At 37.6% G+C, this 19,415-nt stretch overlaps 1 protein-coding gene across 1 annotated transcript in view; it reads left to right on the top strand.

Annotated features, from left to right (window-relative positions):
• Window positions 1–7,399: 7,399 nt before the first annotated feature.
• LOC134667741 (uncharacterized) overlaps window positions 7,400–19,415 on the top strand; it is a 42,959-nt gene continuing 30,943 nt past the window's right edge. Inside the window, exon 1 of the mRNA XM_063525161.1 lies at window positions 7,400–7,408. The gene's annotated coding sequence lies outside the window, so the exon portion shown is untranslated. The remainder of the gene's footprint in view (window positions 7,409–19,415) is intronic.

Below are 19,415 nucleotides of genomic sequence, written 5' to 3'. Positions count from 1 at the left end.
TAGTTATGTCTAAACGTTGTGTATTACCAGTACTCTTTGCTTTAAATATATTATGCTCATCTTTATTTAATTTTAAAATTAAGTCCATGAAATCTTTTCTGTTACTTGATTCATAAGTTTTTTGTGATATGAAGTTATGGACTAATTGAAACAAAAAGAAGTTGTCCTTTTTTAGTAAAACGAAGTGTTTAAGTTTATTTATTATGCCGGGATACATCAACTCGAGCTCCCGACCAAAGTTGACAGTTGTTGCCTTTTGGTCGGTAAGAAGCGTATCATATTCTTTGTTAAAAGTGTCCAGTTTTACACAGAGTGAACAGGCAACACTTGCTTGTGTGAATTTTTGCATCAAAGCATGAACATCTTGCTCTTGTTTTGACTGTGTGATCTGGCCGACATATTCCACAAATGCGTCGCCTTTTTCAATTAAGAGATGAATCATATTTTGAAGACTTTCTCTATTGAACAACAAAGAAAAGCGATTTCGCAGCATTTCCCGGGTATCTTCATCTCGGGAATCGTGTAGCAAATCAGCTCCAACATTGTTTTCAAACTCAACACCACGATCGATGAAAACATCCGAGTCTTTTATCAATATATTCTTCACAGCATCAAGATCTTTTACCAGCAATTCTGGGTTTCTCATAACAAACACCCCCAATATCTTTTCTTCTGGATATGCGTCATAGATATTCTTGAAAACAACGCCTATATGTTTTCTTCTAAGCACTGCGTCTTCTACATTTCCGAAAATAAATGTTGGTTCTGGCCCATGAATATTTTTTTCAATCCAATCATCGTTGTGTTTTGTGAAGTGGATATATAGCAGAGTAATTATAATTATGATTGTCGCTGCAAATATGACAGGCATTGTACCTGTTTGAAGCACCAAATATCACTGACCGGATTATAGGTATGTAGTCGTTAATCATTATATAATGAAGTGACTATATTCAATTGTTCACTTCAATGTTATGTTAATTGTATGTTAATTTTGTAACGCGCTTAGTATCAAAACATTGATCTATTGTTTTGTTTATGCCTGCGTTTTAATTTTGTGTAATATAAGTGCTGATGCACAGTTTATTGCAATTTTACGAAGTCATCGATGGCCCGACTAGTAAACGTCAATTAATTTGTATAGCGGAAAAATAGATCCTGCACCATTAGGTGAGCAAACTAACCTTAATATTTCTAGAATTGCTTATAAACCTAACGAGATCGAGTGATGGCAGGTGGCAGGTGGACCAAAATATTACGAGTAAAGTATTGATGGCCACTTTCGGATGTCAGTAGCGCCTGTCGACCACACTGAGACTTTCGAAAGTGGGCAGACTCTCTTAAATTAGTGGCGTTTTAAATTAACCTTTGCTCAAAAATGGACGATAACGGCGGTATATCATGATGACTGCTGACACTGACATTGTCATAATACCTCAGTCCATACGCTAACTTCGAGGCTTCTGGGGCAGGAGAATAATAATAATAATAATAAAATTCTTTATTGTGCACTACTAAAGAAAAGTACATAATAGAAAAAAAAACAGGACTTAAATGCTTAAATGGAGAATGTGTGCGGTGTGCGCCGAAAATCAATTCAGCTTGAGGGCAAGACGCAAACTTTAACAAAGGTTCATTAGGTGTTCACCGGAGAGCAAATCAATAGCCAATTCTAAATTTAATTTGCCGATAGGTCACGAGGTCTTCACAATTCAAATAAATCTTCACATCCGGGCTGCACTTATTTTTAGTCAAGAAATAAGTAGGTAGAATATTTACTTGCTTTCATATTTAAACTTCTCGGCGTCTCTCTGCGCCGACCTTAATTACGAGTTTTTGCAGATGAAATTTATTTCCCCATAATTGTCTGCTGAGATCGGAGTTATTTTTCCTCTTGGGACATTTATTATTAGAATAAATCTTATTTTGGAATAATTTCGACTTCTTTACTTAACGGCAGAATTTGACGATTCCTGTTGGCGTGATTACAGGAAATAATTTAAGTAAGAAAAGTAGCTTAAATAAGTATTTATGGCCAATAAGAATTACCTACATAAATACTTTATTTGCTTTCATATTAAAACTTCTTGGCTTCTCTCTGGAGCGAATGACCGTTCGTTGTGGAGATCCTTGGGGGAGACCTTTGTCCAGCAGTGGACATCTTTCGACTGATATTGATGATACTTTATGGAACAACAGATTTTTTTCCTAATTATTTGCAGGTATTGCTTTTAGTAAAAAAATGTTTAGTATGGCCGACATATTCACCTCTCAGGAGTACCATTCTTTCGAGAAGTTAATTGCCTTTAGATCTTTGAAAGAGAGCTTAGCAATATGTGCCACTAGTATACTTAGATATGAGTGCAGACGCGCTCGCGCACGTCTCGCACTAAGCTGCGTTACGTGATCTAGACGCTGTATGTACCCGGAACAGATATTATGTGTTTGCCGTCTCATACCTTATGGAGGGTGCGAGCTATAAGAGAATGTTACATTTAAGAATTAATTCTGTAAGTACTTAAGGGCTCTTTTACAAGTCAATACAACATTTACAGTTCTGTTGCATCGTATAGTGCAGCGGTCGGCAAACTTTTACACTTTTTTTACGGGCCACATAGTAGTTAACGAAGTAGACGCGGGCCGCACTTTGTTAATATTTACGACTTTATCAGACATTGTCATTTGTCAATATTACATACAAAATAGCCAGGGAGGCTCGCGGGCCGCAAGTGAGAGGTTCGCGGGCCACTCGTTGCCGACCGACCGCTGGTATAATGAAATGAAAAGTACATAGCAACATTTATGAATGCAATAAATAGCCAATACCTGGGTGAACATTACATTATAATGATCTTACGTACAATAAATAATTATTACAAAATAGAAGAGAGGATTTGGAGATGAAAAAGTCCTCAATGTCAGAGCAAATACTAATAGATACTAATATGATAGGTAATAGATACTATAAAATTTGAAGGTGTAAAGACTCTCCAAGTGTCATAACGAAATTATAGGTATATATAAATAAATAAATAAATATTATAGGACATTTTTACACAAATTGACTAAGCCCCACGGTAAGCTCAAGAAGGCTTGTGTTGTGGGTACCCAGACAACGATATATGTAATGTGTAAATACTTAAATACATAGAAAACAACCATGACTCAGGAACAAATATCTGTATCATCATACAAATAAATGCCCTTACCAGGATTCGAACCCGGGACCATCGGCTTCATAGGCAGGGTCACTACCCACTAGGCCAGACCGGTCGTCAACTAGTGGCCGCCATTTATATGAAATAAATGTTTCGCGTCAGGACTGTTTTTAAACTAACAGTCCAATATCCAGTAAGATGGAGTCAGACAATGTCTGATGGACTATTTTTATGACATTGGATTGGAGGATTGGAATTTCAATGTCGTGAACAGATTAGTGTTGATCTAAAAGTTGATCACAAATAAGCTCTAAGTACTTATACTCGTACAGCCGTATTCGAACAATGAGATACGTCAAATACTAGATATTGAAACGATATGGATTAGACATGTCAGTGTCAAACAAGTGTCAAAATTGTCATTTCTTCAAACAAAAACGTTTTGACACTTGTTTGACACTGACATATCTAATCCATATCGTTTCAATATATAGTATTTGACGTATCTCATTGTTCGAATACGGCTGGTAGACTATTTGGTATTCCATAAAAAAAATGATAGGTAATTTAATTTAAAGCCTAAAGGAGCCCACTGATTAACAGTCCGCCGGACGGTATCGGTCTGTCAGTTAGAACAAAATTTTGACAGTTCCGAACAACTGACAGGCCGATGCCGTCCGGCGGACTGTTAATCAGTGGGCCCCTTGGTTATCTCTCTAGGTTGGACCCAAAACTCAAAACACAAGTGCCCGTGCCAAGGATTAGGTGCCGAGCAACAAAATTAAAAATAAATCTCCCTTTTTTAATTTTAGCGAAGTTATTATTCTATCTGATGGGTTTAGGGTGGAATTATACCCCCTGCCTCATTATTTTGTGTCAGACGGTAAAAACAAGAATGTAGTCTTTTTTGAGTTTATATAGATTTAGGTTTAGCAATAACGACTTCTCAATCTCAATAAATAAGGTAAATAAACACAAACAAACACAGTTTTCGTCTATCCGGTACCCGATATCGGATCGAACAATGTGAAAACGCTCTCACCTATAACGTATACCACAAAGATGAGCTATAACACCGTAGGAAAGCTCTTTAGACGGTGAGTTAGAGATTTCTGTGAAAAACGTGATCGCAATAGCAAACGCCGCGACAATGGCCGACGTGACAGTTTGGAAATTTTAAGAATGTCGCGAGAAATGTCCGTAATGTGTCACGTCGGGAAATCGTTGGTGTCGTGCATTCATGGCTCGTTTTGTGCAAAATAGCTTTTGCGAAGTTATAACTTGCTACTGGGCAAAAATCATACTGCCGTATTCGAACTTCAAGATATTCACAAGAGACGACACGTACTAGATCCATTCTAGATACGTTATAGTTTAGATATCAACTAGTTTTCTTTTGCAGCGCAATTCGAGCAACCAATGTCACTTTTACGTTAGATAGAGTAAGATATCTATTAGATGTGAATTTGATCTCTAAGTCATATCCTGTGGAAATCGTTCAAGAGTATCTCCAGAATCGCGCAAATGTCAAATTTGACAGGTTAGATCTTAAACATATCGTTATCTTGGTGAGGTCTAAAAGATGTCTAATAGATGTCTATTACAAAATCCGAATCGGGCCCCTAGAAGCTATCAAAATATTTAAGGATGACTCACGCTAGAGCCGGGCCGGGCCGGAACGGCACTATGTGTTCTATCCTAGTAAGTCCCCGCGTACTTGTACGAGTACAAATTAAATTCGAATTTTCAACTCTTAAGGCCACTTGCACCATCCTACTAACCCGGGGTTATACGGTTTAATCGTCAACCCAGTGTCAAATTGTACCATTGTAACTCCAGGTTTAACCAGTTAACCCCGGGTTAGTGGAATGGTGCAAGTGGGTCTTATAGAAATAAAAGAAAGTTACAAATTCAAAAGCGCAATAATTTACATGGGTCTTACGAGGCTATGGAAAGCACCGCGTGATCACCGATCAGCCGTCATAGAAAATGACAAGTCGGACACCTCGGCCCGGGCACGGCCCGGTCTAGCGTGAGTCATCCTTTTAGAGGTTACCTATAACTGGGAGTTTGATTACGTACCTATAGGTTCTAAAAAATCCTGGCTGTTAACATCATCTTTTTTTTCACGGGAGCCAGGGGCCTGTTCGGCAATTAATCCCAAGAATTGGCACATGATTACTTCCAGTCTCTCCTAAGTTGCTTCTTATAAACTTCCGTTCCATAATGTTCCATAAATAGATAAAGAAATTTCACGGAACTATTAGCAGAGTTGACTTTATTACGCCGATGCCAAAGATTTGTGGAAATAGACAACGTATGTTTCGATCTGGCGAAACAACGTTTTGCCAGTTATTATAGTCTGTATGGTAATCTTTAGATATTTAAAAAGACTAAACAAAATCTTGAGCTCAAGAAGCCATTTGAGGGTAGATTCTGTTTACTTTTATTTAAATACCTACCTATAGTTACAGACTATAGGAACCAGTGGAGGCACGTCTAGATTGTTCGTAGACAAGCCGTAGCTGAGTTGCCCTTCCTTTTCTTCATAAGTTTATAGGAAATGGCTCAAGACCCTGAATATCAGACAAGCCGATAGGAATCGAGTTCTATGGACGCTCCGTCACTGATAGGAACAGCGGTAGCGGTCTCAAAATTAACGAAACTCGTGAATTGCGTTGCGTCATCTATTCATCGCAATCTTTGGCCTGAACATGATTTTATTAAGCCATTTGGGCATCGAGAGCATATGAGCGTCACTCGCGTTACGTTAGATGGAACACCGAGAATAAAAGGGCCAATCGCGAACAACGTTCGACGTGTTGCCTCCCTGTCACACTTACGTACGAATTTACAAGTGCGATAGAGAGGCAGCACGTCGAACGTGGTTTGCGGTAGGCCGTCTGGAGGGCCGAATCTAGTTCACGTTTCATTCGATCACGGACGGAGCGAAGATGTAGTCTCTGTCAATGAAGCTTGCAGACACAACGCTCGTTAATGCACTATTTAATGGCTCCTCTACACGATGGGCCAGCGCCGGCCACTCCAACGGACGCCGCCATGCTGTAGAATGAGATAGCAATATCACTTGCTCCTTCTAACGCGTGTCCCTTGGAGTGGCCGGCGTTGGCCCATCGAGTAGAGGAGCCATTAGGGTGTTTGAGGCCTTTTTAGCCTGAAAATGCCTGAATACCCCGAGTAGCTTTTATTTTAATAGGCCCTATTAAATAGGGTATTTGACTACTAGTCAAATCAGTTTCTTTTTTCGAACTGTCAAACGATTTTGCTACTATGAAATTTATAGGAAACACTACCCATAGCATTTGACGTCACAATAAAATTATCTACATACTGTTTATAGTTTTATAAGGGTTTTAAAATAGTAATCGTGTTTAAAAATACGTAAATGCTGTCTACGTTTCTCTATTAATCTTCTTCATACATTTAAAATTATTTATTTTAAATACAGTCTAATACCTTATGAAGGTTATTCAAGTACGTCTTTCTGCTGGGAAAAGTACGGCCACGATGGATTAATTAAAACGAGGGATCAAATTAAAGCATATAGTATGTAAGTACCTTTAGGAAATTAATTCTCTTTTATCCTCTTTGGCCTGACAAGCCGCAAGAACCGATATTTTAAATCAAAAAACTTTTTCCTTTGCAATGTCTGCTTTGATGAATATAGAAATCCATTATCCGCCACTCATAAAAAACTTCGCGTAAACGTACTTTAAAATAGTATCTTTTAAAAAACCTCGTAAATTTAGCACTCAAACAAACTCCTAAAAAGCTTGTAAATTCACCTGAACGGCCGAAACAAAATGGCGGAACGCAATAAAATCAGGAACACGGAAAACAGGAGCGAATAAATAAAATTTACCCACCGTGGACTTTTTTTATTAAAACCCTAAGAGCATCATAAAGAAAGGGGGGTAAGGCCCAAATTTATTCATTTCGGGACATAATTCGAGGCGTATTTTAATAAAAACCTTAGTAGATTCGCGTTTGAATTTCATCTTGGCCAGGCGCTTGACATCTTGCCCTTGAATGTTTTAAACATGCACCTTACAGTAACTTATTCGCATTTAGAAGGCATAAGTTATTAGACTTTCTGGAAATTAGATATTCTGGAAGGTTCGTTATATTTTATAAGAATTATGGTTGCACTTTACATTTTCTTATTTAGGGCTTGTGCACAAATCACGCGAGGTTCGATAGAGGGAGGGGGGTCACGAAAAAATCATCACGTTGGGGGAGGGGTTTTTCTACAGTGAACAAAACTAAGAAATAAAACATACCACATGAGTAGATACTTTTTCTCGGATTCGTTAAACTTAAATATTCACTCTGCACATCAAAATAGCGAGTCTATTTAACGAAAATAGAAAAATAAACAAGATTTTCTATATACAATACTATTTACCAAAATTTAAAATTTAAAAAAATACACGTGAGGTTGTGTGGGGGGAGGGGGAGTAGCCAAAAACCTCACCAAATATCACCAAGGGGGACGGAGGGTCAAAAAGTCGCCAAAAACACCTCGCGTGATATGTGCACAACCCCTATAGATAAGTATGGAATTAAAAATTTACTTGCTTAGTATCTAACACGACGCCTTCGCAGTAAACATAAACACTCAAATGAAAATGAAATGGTGGAAATATGTAAACATTTTTTACATATTTCCACCGTAAATAACTTTTAAATTATGTTACTCGTAAATTGGTCCTAGAGGCCTATTGAGAGCCTAGAGTAATTTCTCGTCATCACTCATCAATTGTTATGGATATGTCATTGTTAGGAACATGATCAGCTCAACAGTAACAGCGTTTTCACATTTTCCGATCTGATATTGTATGTAGGATCCCACATCCCCGAAACCCTACAGGCCGTAGTCAGGATGCGTGGGGGCGCGCCCGGGCGCCGTCTTAAGCGCGGTCAAGCACACTACAATATATGCTTACACATACGCACACAAACAAATATTATCGGTCCGACAGCTGACGGGGGCAGAATTTATCGGAAGCGCCTTTCCGATATCGGATGTCGGAAGGCGCCTATAACAAAAACAGCTGCAGGAGAGTGCCATTGGTATTAAGTCCGCTGTTTTGTGTTGTCTATCGTTTTTTAGTAAATAATGATTTATTAAATGTATAAATAAATACAGAGAAACACATATTTCTTACATTTTACTTCCTTCCGATATCGTATCGGACAATGTGAAAACGCTCCGTGTTACCAACAATATAAGGTATAGTCGCAACAATAAAAGTCTGCAGCGGATTTAATAGCCCACGCAGCGTAAGTGTTATTTATACGTCATAATTTCATAGAAGTTTGACGTTTAAAATGACACTTGCACTGCGTGGGCTATCAAAATCGCTGCAGACATTTCACGGTCTGACTATACGCCTTTTTGTAATACAATCAATAAACACAAATATTTCCACTTGGCAGCATTACTGGCGTCTGATTCAATAAATAAAAAAATCCCGACGACAAAATCAAATTTTCCGTTCATCAGACAAGTAATGTGATATAGAAAATAGGCGAAGCATCAAATGAAGGCGCAAAATCAATACTATATTCAAGAAAATAAATCCCCAAGCTGGGTAGAGGGGGGAAAAATGGCTTCTAACATTAATGAGGTCATTCCACGGCCCGCATAGATGCTGAGCAAGGCTTGATAGTCGATGGAACGCCACTAAAGGGGGTTTAATGCGAATATTATTCAGTACCCACTTTAGCCATTTACCATTTTGCCCGGCCTCCCCCTTTGCGGCGCTAGTGTTTTAGTTGACTGTAAAAGTAACTTTATCAAGATGTTTTATGGGCGAGCTTAGATTGGGTGGTTTTCGGTGTAATGCGCGGGAATTTACATTCATTTTATTATCGTCGCTCCAATAAAATATTTTCCGTCACGATTTGAAAGAGTAGTGTTATGGAAACAGTAGAAACACGCAGTTAGCACAAATAACTATGCAGCTAACACCCCAAATGATATAATATTTTAAACTTTCGCGTTTTGAATACATATTAACTCACATTATAGACGGGTCTAACGCGAATTATATTCAATAATCTATAACCCGTCTATAATGTGAGTTAATATGTACCCCAAATGATCTACACAACCCTAATTTTCTCTACAAGTTCAAAGAGCGCGTGTTCCACGAATCTAGTATAACAGGATTTGACATTCTAGAGGTGGGGGGAAATGACCGAACGGGATAGTCTTATGTATCTTTCAGTAGGAGTAGCAGCGAAAGCGTTATTATTATTTGTCCTTGTCACAGTCTCACATTTTTTTTATTCCCCACCGTAAACGAGTATATACTAAATATACTCGTAATATGGTGGACAAGTTGGGCAACAAATAAATTCTACCAATCATAGTGTCGTATTGCGTATGTTTTGTCCCTCACGGAGGCACGCGTATACCACTTCTATAGGATCCTACCTTCTATGGCTTGTTCAGATATTGTGAACACCTTGACCACTCCAATATATCTGATAGCGACTGTACCTACGTTCGATTTATTTTAACGTATTCCTGTAGCAGAACCATTTAACATTTTTCCGAGCTGTCTTTTCCTAATAAATTAACATTCTACAGACACGGCATAGTAAATAAGACAGACGCAAGATTTATTCGTTTTCTGGATAGAATCCACTTAAAGTCGGGCTTTGCATTTTAATGCTGTCCTTTAGACGGCTTTCGAGATTTTTCTGATAGTTGAGATAATACAGTTCAAGAAAATTTAATTAACATACTTACTCTGATATTGTATAATTGCTTACCTGTTTGGGGTGGTACTCATAAAACTAAACTCATAGCACTTGAGCGGGCGCAACGATCTATCTTAAAGACACTTCTGGGTAAAAAAATAAGATACAGCACTGTCGACGTTTACCGTGACGCGGACGTGCTTACAGTGCGACAGCTTTACATACTAAATAGTGTTCTCAAGGTACACAAAACATTAAAAATTGATAATAACTTAATAAAAAAACGTAATCCACATTCGGTAGTTAATCAACTTCATACAGCTAAGACTTCTTTTGCACGAAGACAATTTTATGTATTATCAATCAATCTATACAACAAAGTGAACAGGCTAACGAGCATTTACACAAAAAGTTATGGAGAGTGTAAAAAACTTTTATCAACTTGGTTAAAAAATAAAAACTATGATGAGACTGAATCACTCATAGAATAGATAGGATAGGTAAATAAATTATGTAACTGTATAACGGATGGTACGGAACAAGGGACGTTTATGCAAACGGGTAATTGTTTAGGATATGTACTTTATTTCTTACTTATTAATCACGCTAATGTTTGAATTCGGTTGTGAGATACAGTTTGTTAAACATTAGTGTAAAAATATGCATGTTTCAACCCTAGCTAGTAGATACTTAACTGTTTTGTAGACCACTTGGGTAACCTACTGTTATGTCTTTTTCTTATATAATATAATACTTATGTAATTAGTTAACAATAGTATTTAAGATTACCTTAAGTTATAGGTTATTTTATTTTTAGCGCTGAACCCTGTATGAAAGAGCGAATACCTCCTAACACAAGTTTTTAACTTAAAAGGAGGATTCGGCACCTATGTCTTTAAACGTGTGTTAAAAATAAATAATTTTGAATTTTTTTTTTTTTGAATTTTGAATTTGAATAATATGTACCTAACTTTTGCTCTGAAATATTTAAAAAAAAACTTTCAATATTAACGTTGGAACTTTAATTTGTAATGTAAACATTTATTAAAAAATATTAGTTTTTTAGGGTGTCATGCCAAAAACTAGCAAACACCAATTTGTGACCTTCATTCGAAAAGTTCTGAAAAAATATTTTATTCCACAAATAATTTGAAAATAATCGCGCGCTCATTTTATCCACAGCAAAAGGTACCTTATGGAAGCTAGCGCAACTTACGCTATTTACGACGCTCCAAGAATGCGTTGCTACGCGACATAAGAACTATTATATAATCTGTGCTAGAGAGCTAAATAGGATATCGCTAATATGTTTGAGTTATAACCAAGCCATTTTTCCCCTAACTAATAAAGTTTATTGGGTAACTTCGAAAACAGGGTAATTTTGAAATTAACAAATATCTACCATGCTCTACCACCATGCTCTACCATAGAGAAATATAGTAAGACAAGAGTGCTCACTCCATTTATTTCTTTATTTAAATCACATGCATAAACTTACAGCTAAGGATGCCAAAACGCTTATGCGGTAGGGACAATACATACAATTAGATTCAAACACAGTCTAGAGATTAAAACATTACAACAAAACATAAACAATGAAATACGGTCAGGTTAAATCACAAACATTACATTAGTTACACATAAATTAAATTAAATTAAATGCAACAGAGGATAGGATGTCAAACTTAAACTTACACACATATATACATAATATATACAAAAATACCATTATTCATTCGTCAAATACACATTAATATAATTTAAGAATTTTCTTGTGAAGACACCGACACTATCGTAGTATACGTCAGCATCTTGTTTGATGTTAAAAAAGTCTTTCAAAAGTGCCAGAGCTCTAGCAGTGGGAGCGTTCTGGGCCCGACGAGTACGAATCGCACCGCGCGCGAACAGAGGCCTTCGTCTGCGCACCCCACCCTCACCAGTGTCTTCCGCGATCAGTCGCGCCTGCGGTACAAACAAACCGATACGCTCTAAGACAGTTGGATTGTCGACCTTATTATTGAGCAGTTGGTAGTAGTGCACCGCAAGTAGGAGTTTGCGCCGTGTAGTGAACTAGACTAGAAGCATATTCTGCTATAGCAACAGTAAGAAAGATGCTTAGGTAAGCGTTGCAGTACCGTAAGTATTGCAAAGATAGATTTAGGTATTTAGGTGGTGGATTAGTGATTTTCAAAATTTACTAAGTTTTCGAAGTTGCCTACACTGCTTTAATTAACTAGGGCCGGTTTACTTAATTATTGCCTTAATATGTGGACAATTGGACATCCTAAGGTCCTCATTCTCTATTCAGTCTAGAGTCTGTGCGAAAAGAGAATAGGCGTAGAATGTATGGGGCCCAATCTTAGAGCATTTAGTAAATGGAGACGTCACGGCTGTCATTTTCTATACGAAAGTCTGCCGATTTTTTCGGGGGAGGGGACGTCAAATATATTGCTATTTCTACATGATTGGATGCTGATAAGCAATAATGTGTCAACCCACGTTAATTTTTCAATAAGATGTCAACTCAAAAAATTGACGCTTTAAGTTGACTTTTTATTGCAAAATGGATGTGGGATGACTCATTTTTGCTAAACACCATCCTTGTACGTAACGTACAGTCAACTGTAAAAAATATGGGTGTAGCCAACTTATTCAAAAATATGTCCCATAGTTTTTAATCGCTGACATAAGAGCCATAGCTCCCATAGGACATATTTTTTTAATGATTTGTGCACCAATATTTTTACAGTTGACAGTACAAATAGCCATGTCTGTCCATACAAAAGTTTGCACAATTGTGCAAGGTTTTCGGCAGAGGTGTGAGCTCTTAAAGGCGACTCCGGTTATTAAATGCTCGAAGGTCTACAGACCTGAAATTAGCTGTCAGACAATGATACAACCCTCTCATTAAAGCCTTCACAAATGGATCTTGCTACAAACAATTGAAGGGATGTTTACAAAAACAACTAACTGCTTAGAGCGGTTGACACTTTTTTAAGAACATTGTTAATCGTTTCAGGTGCCAACCAGTGTAGTCAGTTATGTTGTTTTTGTAAACATCCATTCAATTCGATGTAGCGATTGGACATTTACAATCAGTCCCCGTCAAATCACGACAAACAATCTAAAACTAACTACAACAACCTCGCATGACACCGAAACATACCATGGAAAAACAAACTTTGTTTCGATCAAAATAAGGATTAAGTTCGTAAAAAAGCCATAGAGAATTATGAGGTTAAGAAAGAACAGTTACAACATTAGCCACGGATTGCAATTTCTACAAATCGCTTCCTTTTAAATGGAATTCCAATTTCAAACTCGGAAATATCAAACGATTCTTCGCGAGTCATAAAACCCAATATTATGATAGGCCAGGAGTTACTGCCGTGTTCGAACTTCAAGATATTCACAAGAGACGACACGTACTAGATAAGGTGTATTCGGGTAATACCGAATGTCGGATAATTCCGAAATTCAGATGAAAATCACCCTTAATTCCATCATAATAAAAGTCTCTTTTCGGAATTATCCGACAGTTTTCGACATTCGGAATTACCCGAGTAAACCTTACGTTATAGTTTAGATATCAACTAGCTCTCTTTTGCAGCGCAATTCGGGCAACCAATGTGACTTTTACGTTAGATAGAGTTAGGGTAACATTCCATTTCTAACCGCAGCTGCATTACTGTTCATTTTCAACGCGTACTGATACCGGGAGTGCAGCTGCGGTTAGAAATGGAATGTTACCATAAGATATCTATTAGATGTGAATTGGATCTCTAACAATAAGTCATATCGTTCAAGAGTATCTCCAGAATCGCGCAAATGTCAAATTTGACAGGTTAGATCTTAAACATATCGTTATCGTATCTTGGTGATGTCTAAAAGATATCTAATAGATGTCTATTTCAAAATCCGATATATATTTTTTTTGTGAAGTATTTTCCTGAAGCAAATTCGAACGCTGCCATTCCAAGTTCATTTCGGGAGCATTTTATTCCGTATGAAATAATATTTCTAAAATTACTGGAAAAATAAATTTCTGATCACTAAACTTGACACTGACAAATTTTTAGCTAAGTCTGGAAACATTGTAGGGCCAAAAATCGGACTAACTACTAAAATTTTCGTAAGCAACACTCTACGAGTAAGTATGTAGTATAAATAGCTTTCCGTAGGTAGGTAAGTGACGGAAAAACAAAACATGAAAAACTGTACTTTTTACTGTAACTTTTTTGTTGTTAAACTTTTTACTCCCTATAATAATAATATTGCAACGTTTTAATAAAATCTGAATGAGTAGGAAAAATATCTAAATACCGTTGTAACTAAGTAGGCAAAATAAAATAAAATAAATTATTTTTTTCTGCGCCTTCTCCTAGACTACGTCTCCACCCCCCATCAAAGTAACTGTCACCCTCATTTCTCACTTTATTAAAACTGCTCAATCGTTTAAGCTCTTTTATTCATCAAAGTATTCGAAATAACGAAGCAAAGCCACTCCTTATTCAATGAAGTGAATATTCATGAATAAATGAATAAATCCGTGGGTCAATTATTATTCCGAGCGAGTTCATCAATTATTAATAAAAATTACAAAGTTTTTTGATCGTTTAATAAAAGTTTTGAGTCAGTTTTTAATCGGATTAAAGTAAGATTTAGGTACTAGAATAATATTCCATATTCTGGCACCTAACTAAAGTACTTAGGTACAGTCAGTATCTAAAGTAGCGGATCCGACTACGCGACAAAAGCATGTACAGTCACCTGCAATAACATGTTACTCTTCGATGGCCGCATAAATACGAATATGTGACACGCTCTTATGGCTCTACAAATAAGATTGTGTCAGATATTTTTGCGGCCTTCGTTGTGTAAGATATTATTGCAGGTGACTGTACCATTCTCTAGCAGCCTAACGAAAAGCGTATGTCGCTGTGTGAAGAACTTTTAGACTGTAGGTATCTAACAGATACTTTTGAATGCGTAGAGTCTATTTGGAAAAGTATTCAAGAGTGGCAGATACTTTTGGCGTTCATCCGCTACTATGAAGGACAGAACATACGCAATGCTATGAAATTAAAAACACTGTTTAACATTTGTTACACAATACCAAAAACAACCTACGTAATTTGGTCGGGTTAGTTGTTACCCACCAGGGAACCGGTGGGCAACAACAATACGTCTACCGTTTTGACGTGGCACTTAGGACTGACGTGGCCTTAGGCAGGCAAATTTAAAAGAGAGACTATAACCAGGAGAAACATAATAGCACTTTCTCTGCTACTCATACTTAAAGTTCCATAAGACCATCCCCTTCGGTAATTTTACCCCGCACTCCAATGTCTTATCCAGTAGATCCTATATTCGTGAGAAAAAGCATGTTTCAAGGTCACTTATAACTCTCAAACATCAGTTGTATTAAGTAATGGGACTTCTGTACCAAATACTCTGTGCCCCAGGCTAAAGTGATTGCCATTTATTGAAAAACGAAAAAAATAATCAGAAATATTTCTACGTCTGTCTGCAGCAGACAGGCCCTCGATTCAAGGGGAAAATTGTTTTCACATTTTAACTTGTTATTTCAAATTGCGTCGCTAATATTTTGAAAGCATCTCGGAAGAGTTCAGCCAGTTTAGCGAGGCTTCTTAAGATCGTTGTATTGAGGACTCTCTGATACTCTAGATAATTGTATTTATATTCAATTACACAAACGGGTCTACCGCGATATAATTTCATTGTTTTTACCTTTAATTCCGACGTTTCAGCTGAGTTGCACCAGCTGTGGTCACGGAAAGACTGACGTCCCAACAAATGTCAGCGGAGATATTAATAAAACAACACTAAACTACCCGAAATTAGTTTATAAAAATGTTCGGGGTAGGGGTAAAAACAATGAAATTATATCGCGGTAGACCCGTTTGTGTAATTGAATAACTATGTGTACAAAACGCGAGAGTTTAAAGTGTTAAATTGTATTTATGTAGTGTATTTTAGTGACTACTTGTATTCTGACATTTTGGCTTTTGTCCCTTTCTAATTTTGTGGCTTCCTCTTAAAACAAATAGGTATAAAGCGCGGTGGCTGTCGAGGGTGCACACTAGACATGCAACGGATAGTTGTTTGGCCGGATACCGGATACCGGATATTCGGCCTGACCATCGGACGTCATATTACTATCCGGTATTCGGCCGGATAGTAGGTCACTATCCGGTATCCGGTGAGATAGTAAAATAATGGCCGGATAAGCCGGATATCGGATAGTAACCGAATATCCAGTGCATCTCTAGTGCACACTCGAACCATGCGTTTCGTAACCAAGCGGCAGGTCCAAAGAGATTCGACTCAACGATCACTAAGGGCCCAAGCGTAGATATTAAGAGTTGATTTGTTTTGCTATGTCACAATAAGGGTGACATTTTCAATTGTGAAAAAACCCTTTTTACAAAATAAAGATTTAAAAAAAAAACACTAAGGGCCCGATTCGGATTTTGAAATAGACATCTATTAGATATCTTTTAGACAGCACCAAGATACGATAACGATATGTTTAAGATCTAACCTGTCAAATTTGACATTTGCGCGATTCTGGAGATACTCTTGAACGATTTCCACAGGATATGACTTAGAGATCATACCTACTCACCAACGGAACAAGCAGATGAAGAATCATGAGACAAGTTCTACAACGACCTTAACGAAGCTCTCATAACACACGCTCACAAAAAACCTTGTAACATATAATATATATCTTACTCTATCTAACGTAAAAGTGACATTGGTTCCCCGAATTGGGCTGCAAAAGAGAACTAGTTGATATCTAAACTATAACGTATCTAGAATGGATCTAGTACGTGTCGTCTCATGAGAATATCTTGAAGTTCGAATACGGCAGTCTGACTCGAGCCCGGCCCACGCTCGCACAGAAGAATAAAATACAGACATATGATTCGTTGTGAAATGACCCTACTTTTCTCCAGAATCTTCTCCAAAACTTGAAAATTATAATATCATCATCATCCTCGTCGCGTTGTCCCGACTTTTTTGCCACGGGTCTTGGAAGCCTGAGGTCCGCTTGGCAACTAATCCCCGAATTGGCGTAGGCACGTTTTTACGAAAGCGACTTCCATCTGACTTGTCAACCCAGAGGGTAAACTCGCTCTAGGCCCTATTGGGATCAGTCCAGTTTCTTTACGATGTTTTCCTTCATCGAAAAGCTACTGGTAATATAGAATGATATTACGTACCTACTTTTTCTTCTAAATGTTTCCTATGGCAGCTCTCTACGAGTACATCTCCCTGTCGGTTGCTTTGTGGAAAGCGTTGCTTAGTGTGATGCTGATGTCCATCAGGGCGGATATTTGGTCACACCGCTTGTTGGACTGAACTTTGGTCCTCTAGGCCGTTTGCCGTCCACCTTTCCCATCATCACAAGTCTCTCCAAGTTGTCAGCGAGCTAAGTATCTCAGTACTCGTTGACAGTTCGTACCTACATATGATCCGAAAATCTCATTGGTACTTAATACGAGCCGGAGTTTGAACCAGTGACCTCCGGATTGAAAGTAGCACGCTCTTCCCGCTAGACCACAAGCGCTCTTAAAAGATTTGGCGATACAAAGTCGAGCTACTGATAACATAATCCTGCGCCTCAGGCACTCATAATAAAATAAATTAAATCCCTCTCAAATTAGCCCGACGCCTACATAAATATTTACTCTGTTAATTGAAAAATTATCTCACGGAAATGGCGAAACAGAGATTTCCAGTTCGTTGTTGGGAAGAAATGTCAAAGTCGTTCGCGGTAATTGTGTTTTCTTGTTAAATAGATACTCGATTGTTTTCGGGAGAGGTGTTTTTGAATGCTACCTTTGTCGGTTTAAAGAATTGTTAAGGTTAGACTGTTAATTAATAATTTTAAAAAATATACATTTATGTATAAGGAGAGCGATAGGAAAGTCATTAATAAGTAACTGTAGTAATCTAAAGTAAATTGAGCGAATGAAATAAAATAATAATATAAATCTAAGCGCTCAACGTGCTCAGCGCTACGCTTCAACTTACTGCCGTATTCGAACTTCAAGATATTCACAAGAGACGACACGTATACGAGTACTAGATCGATTCTAGATACGTTGTAGTTTAGATATCAACTAGTTCTTTTTTGCAGCGTAATTCGGGCAACCAATGTCACTTTTACGTTAGATAGAGTAAGATATATATTAGATGTTACAAGGTTTTTTGTGAGCGTGTGTTAATAGAGCTTCGTTAAGGTCGTTGTAGAACTTGTCTCATGATTCTTCATCTGCTTGTTCCGTTGGTGAGTAGGTATGATCTCTAAGTCATATCCTGTGGAAATCGTTCAAGAGTATCTCCAGAATCGCGCAAATGTCAAATTTGACAGGTTAGAACTTAAACATATCGTTATCGTATCTTGGTGATGTCTAAAAAAATGTCTAATAGATGTCTATTTCAAAATCCGAATCGGGCGCAGAGTTTGATAGCCGAGACTTCGTAGTTAGGGAACTTATCCCGTTATATAGTATTTGTATGCGTAATAAATTAGATACTAAACTTAGCTCAATGGACGCCATTTTAATAATTATGAAATCATAAGCTGCGTTTCCGAAATTAAACAGGATTTATTTATAGAAAAATGAATTTAAGCGGTTGTGAGTAACGTTAAACTATGTTTTTGGTTTTATTTACGTGTTTAGAAAACGTCACTTATATACAAAGTTTAAACTTGGAATTCCTCGCGTTGTCCCGGTTTTTGCCACGGCTCATGGGAGCCTGGGGTCCGCTTGGCACTCATACCGAAAACTAATAGTTCACTAATTTTTACGAAAGCGACTTTGACATCTGACATCTGACCTTCCAACCCAGAGGGTAATCTAGACCTTATTAGGATTAGTCCGGTTTCCTCACGATGTTTTCCAGCACCGAAAAGCGGCTAGAAAATATCAAATGATATTTCGTATTGGTACGAGCCTTGGTTCGAACCCGCGACCGTTTTCTAACAACGTTTGTTATCTTGCCTAGGCCCCCAGGTGTGATTGCGTTCCCCTCCGAGAAAATGGTAAAATTCTTATATATGTATTACGAATAAACAGAGCTACAAGATGGGGCTTCATCGCCAAATGCTAATTGAAGTCTTTGACAACTTTCTTGCTGAGTTTTAACGACATCTAAAATCTTAAAAAATCATGATTCGAAAATATTCACGACTTAAATTCATTGCAACAACGATACACTATGTTCAACCCAACGACGTCACGTTATAAAACAAATGACAGTCTCACAAATTAAAAAGTAATTTATTTATTTATTCTGCCAGAGAGTTCCTTTTTCAAACCCTATAATTGTTTTTTTTTATTTTAGTTTTTTAAGTGGTCAGTTCCAGGGCTATAACCGCGAAAATCGAAGTTCGCAAAATGCGGGGATTTTTCTCTGTCACTCTAATTACGCCTTCGTTGGAGTAAAAGAGAAAGATCCCCGCAATTTGCGAATTTCGGTTTTCGCGGT

This window comes from Cydia fagiglandana, chromosome 9 (genome assembly GCF_963556715.1).
Source record: "Cydia fagiglandana chromosome 9, ilCydFagi1.1, whole genome shotgun sequence".
Classification (NCBI taxonomy): domain Eukaryota; kingdom Metazoa; phylum Arthropoda; class Insecta; order Lepidoptera; family Tortricidae; genus Cydia; species Cydia fagiglandana.
This window is presented reverse-complemented; position numbering and strand designations above follow the sequence as displayed.